The 5,000-nt window shown below is 44.5% G+C and overlaps 1 long non-coding RNA gene across 1 annotated transcript in view; it reads left to right on the top strand.

Annotated features, from left to right (window-relative positions):
* Positions 1-5,000, top strand: part of LOC135103540 (uncharacterized) — a 205,119-nt gene that overhangs the window by 55,629 nt on the left and 144,490 nt on the right. The window contains exon 2 of the long non-coding RNA XR_010270107.1: positions 2,267-2,323. This is a non-coding gene — a long non-coding RNA (uncharacterized LOC135103540). The remainder of the gene's footprint in view (positions 1-2,266; positions 2,324-5,000) is intronic.

The raw sequence follows: 5,000 nt of genomic DNA, 5'->3' as shown, positions 1-5,000 counted from the left end.
CACACACACACACACACACACACACACACACACACACACACACACACACACAGAAACAAGGAGAGGGATAGATCAACAGATACAAGGTTAGGTGTAGAGGGAAGGAAGAAAGAAAGGAAGACAGATAAAGCGAAAAGGAAGGTACGGAGATGGATGGACGAAGGAAGGGGGGAGGAAGAGGAGGGGAAAGGGGAGGACAGAAGGGACAAGTTACGATATAGGGTTTCGGTAATGGAGGAATTTATCACTTGTAGTTGTATGGTGGTGCTCTTGGCTGTCCACACGTATGTAATGCACACACACACACACACACATACACCGCATTTCCTCCGTCATCACATTCTTCCGATCTTCACTCTCATCTCGCCCTCATCACACCCTCCCCTCCTCATCAGTGCAGCCTCTCCCTCTTCACCGCAGCCCGAGCCGCCGTCCCGCCACCCACGCCTTCATCATCTCTCATTGTACAGCACGAAACACCCGAACATTTTACTACAGTTATCTTCAAGGCAACTTGGCAATCACGCTTTATGAGCATTAATCATACACGTTGTGGTCATTGTGTGTGTGTGTGTGTGTGTGTGTGTGTGTGTGTGTGTGTGTGTGTGTGTGTGTGTGTGTGTGTGTGTGTGTGTGTGTGTGTCTACTTACATTTTTCCTCATTTTTTTTTTAATATACATATACATATATATATAAGAAGGAAAAGTTGAAAAGAAATCCTTCTCTGAGACAATGCCTTCGAATCGTAGTGTTTATGATTATGTTATTGATATGAATGGTTATTATTATTATTATTATTATTATTATTATTATTATTATTATTATTATTATTATTATTATTATTATTATTATTATTACTATTACTATTATTCTGATATTAGAATAAACTACTACTACTACTACTACTACTACTACTACTACTACTACTACTACTACTACTACTACTACTACTACTACTACTACTCATGATAATGATAACAGTAGTAATAATAACAGGAATGATAATAGTAATGATGATGATAATAATAATAATGATAATAATAATAATAATAATAATAATAATAATAATAATAATAATAATGATAATAATAGTAATGAAATAATAATGATAATGATAATAGTTACGATAATAATAATATCTATCTATATACCAGGCCGACATCTCTTACGAAAGACGGGTAGCTAAGATAAGGCACCGACACACACACACACACACACACACACACACACACACACACACACACACACACACACACACACACACACACACACACACACACACACACACATTCCCTCACATCTCACCCTCTAGGCTAGCAGTTAATACAAAAACAGGCATCCGTTGCCTTACAATATAGTGGCTGGTTATTTTAAGATAATCTAGGTTGGGTCCTGTTAAGTTGCTTTTCGCCGCCCATGTAATAAGAGACCATAGAGGTTAGTATTGCTGTATCATTTGTTGTCATATTCTTTATCCCCTGTGTCTGTTTGTCTGCGTGTGTGTGTGTGTGTGTGTGTGTGTGTGTGTGTGTGTGTGTGTGTGTGTGTGTGTGTGTGTGTGTGTGTGTGTGTGTGTGTGTGTGTGTGTGTGTGTGTGTGATTATAGACTGTAGCCCTTTTGTTTCTTTATGTAGAATGGTCAGTTTGTCATGTTCTTAATTATATATCTGAGAAATTGTTTTATTGTGAGCCTGTGGTTAATTGACTACTATGACTACTACTACTACTACTACTACTACTACTACTACTACTACTACTACTACTACTACTACTACTACTACTACTACTACTACTACTACTACTACTACTACTACTACTACTACTACTACTACTACTCTCTCTCTCTCTCTCTCTCTCTCTCTCTCTCTCTCTCTCTCTCTCTCTCTCTCTCTCTCTCTCTCTCTCTCTCTCTCTCTCTCTCTCTCTCTCTCTCTCTCTCTCTCTCTCCCTCCACGCACTGCATTGGACGGACCTTTAGCGTGAAATATCGCGGTAACGGTGGTGTGACAGGTGGGCTGACCGCTCCCAATCACACCTGCCCTCGCCCCACCCCCTCGCCAGGTGAACCACGCATTACACCTGTACGCCGGGAAGGAAAAGGTATATAGAAAGACTCATAAACATATATACATACTTATACGCGGTTACATAATTTATACACATTCACTCATTTATTTTTTATAGTGTGTGTGTGTGTGTGTGTGTTTTGAAGGGTTTGGGATATCGACTTTTATGAAGTTTGTTAATAGCACTTTTGCTTTTCAGTACTGTAGTGGACGGAGAGAAGACGTTATGTGAGGCAACACAGCACCATAAAAAAAGGTAAGAGATGATAGCATATTCTTTGCACTGTGGCATTGCATAGGAACTGCGACAGAGACACATGCTTAGTTTTTTTTTCTCTCTCTCTCTCTCCAGTGCTTTATTGTATCGCTTCTTTTCCGGTTAGCTTCGACTGGGGGAGAAGCGGAAGGGGAGAAGCCTTCCGCTGTACTGTCATGTCTATTCTGTTAGTGGTTAGTGTAGAATAGTGTAATCAAACAGCATAAGTAGTAAGTAGAATCTAACTGTTACTTGCTGTTTATTATAATTTGTAATCGTTTGTAAGTTAATGTTTGGCTGATGGTATGACAGAGAGAGAGAATGGGGAGAGAGAGAGAAAGAGAGAGAGAGGTTACCTGCAGCAGTGCCATCGAAGAACATTACGGAGCTACATCCCTCACAGTGCAGCGGGTGGGATGGTCACAGAAGGGCCAGGGGGCAGCGGCGAGTCACATCCAGCTACATTATGGGAGGCGTGTGAGGGCGGCGGGGGCGGGAAGGGGTACACACGTCCCGTTAGAGCAATCAGGAGGAGCTATTTCATCCTTTCCTGGCCGCGTGAAATATGTCAACAAAGGTAAAGATATGGCTGCTCTTACCCACCGTCTCTCCTCCCTCCCACACTCCACACTCACACCTTCCCTTCCTCTCACCTCACGACGCACGGAAGGAGGGAGAAAGGGGAAGAAGAGGAAGGGAAAGAACCAGGTATGAAGCACGAAAGGGGAATACACACCTGTCTGGTACCGACGGACAGGTGAGAGTTGCGCCATACCTGCACATTAACACCTGTTCACCTCACCTGGCGTGGTCCATTGACACACTAAATTGAGGTCGAAAATAATTGATGAATCGAGGGAAGGACTCAGACAGGGAAGACAGGAAGGGAGACAGGAGAGAAAGGAGGGAAAGTTAGAGGCAGGGTGACTGATTTTTCCCCTGAAGACCCCCTCGCCCACTGGTCAGGATGAAATAACCATTTCCCCCAGGAGGCCCTCGACCCCCTGACCCTGTGAGTACATTTTTACCCCGTCGGGAGAGTGGAGTGTGAGGCACGGGGGGGAGGGAGAGAGATAAGATGAACTGGAATGGAATGAGGGGAATGGAAAGCAGGAAAAGAAGTGTATAGTGAAGAATTTAGTGTTTTACTTTAGAAGAAGAAATATATTTGGTAGAATAGAGCTGAAAATAGAATGGAAACTCTCTCTCTCTCTCTCTCTCTCTCTCTCTCTCTCTCTCTCTCTCTCTCTCTCTCTCTCTCTCTCTCTCTCTCTCTCTCTCTCTCTCTCTCTCTCTCTCTCTCTCTCTCTCTCTCTCTCTCTCTCTCTCTCTCTCTCTCTCTCTCTCTCTCTCTCATCAGTCAGCATCACCCTGGCTCGTACTAAATGATAAATAGGGACTGAACATTATCAAGCTTCCCATCGCACCCTGAGTTCTCGCCGCCAGAGCAAGCAGGCCGCCACGCAGCGTAATAAGGGTGTGTGTGTGTGTGTGTGTGTGTGTGTGTGTAAGGAGTGTGTAAGAGCTGGCGTTTGTGGTGAGAGTTGAGTGTGTTGTGGTTTGTGTGGCGTTGTGGTGGTGCAGTGGATTTGTTTTTACTCCTCTGTCACTTCCCACCACCACCACCACCATCACCACCACTACCACCACCACCACGACTAGACTAACAGGAGGAAAAAAGATACGTAATTCCATGATATAAAAAACTGCGGATAATAAAATGCTGACATTGATAAATATTTAACCGCAATAATTACCCACCACATCAATATACTAAACTTTTCCTCCATCCCTCTCTCCCTCTTCCTCCCTCCCTCTCCCTCTCTCTCTCTCTCTCTCTTTCTCTTCCCTGACATCTCTCCAGCATCCATGTGACCTTTAGCCTTGACCTTCCCCTCCCTGTGACCCTAACCATCACGTTCTCTTCACCTCCAACAGCACGAAGACTCCTTCCCCCTCCCTCTTCCCTTCCTCCCTCCTCCCTCCCTCATGGCGGCGCCCCTGACCCTGCTACATGGCCTCCTGTGGTTGGAAGAGAATGAGGGGGGAAGGGGGAGCGGGCAGAGGGAGGCTTAAGAAGATGGGGAGTGTGAGATGGGAAAGGGTGAGGGGTAGAAGAAGGCTTTGGAGAGAGAGGGAGTGGGACTTGAGGCGCAGGACTGTAGGAGAGAGGAAGAAAGAGGGTGAGGAAAGGGAGATGGAGGGAGAAAAGGGTGGATGAGAAAGGGAGAGAAGTGTGAGAGAGTGAGGCTAAGGAAGGGATAGTGATGTGGATGGAGAGGCATCTATAGGGAAGGGAGGGAAGGAGGGTAAGGGTGAGGAAGGAAGGTGGAGAGAGAGAGAGAGAGAGAGAGAGAGAGAGAGAGAGAGAGAGAGAGAGAGAGAGAGAGAGAGAGAGAGAGAGAGAGAGAGAGAGAGAGAGAGAGAGAGAGAGAGAGAGAGAGAGAGAGAGACAAGGGGATAAAAGTTTCTGGGTGTAAATAATTTTGATACTGGAGCAATTAACTTTTCTATTTATTTATTTTTTTTTTATTTAAAGAAGTTATTTGGTTAGTAATACTTTTCGACTTGAGATTAAATGGGCCACGATTACTCAGGGCATCGGCGCCATATGACCCCTATGCTGTGGCGCCACAAGTCAAGCATTAATCGATCCTTTTTGGCAGGGGATGAAATA

Source organism: Scylla paramamosain, chromosome 9, assembly GCF_035594125.1.
Source record: "Scylla paramamosain isolate STU-SP2022 chromosome 9, ASM3559412v1, whole genome shotgun sequence".
In the NCBI taxonomy this organism is placed as follows: domain Eukaryota; kingdom Metazoa; phylum Arthropoda; class Malacostraca; order Decapoda; family Portunidae; genus Scylla; species Scylla paramamosain.
Note: the sequence above shows the minus strand (reverse complement) of the source record. Positions and strands in the feature narration are given on the sequence as shown.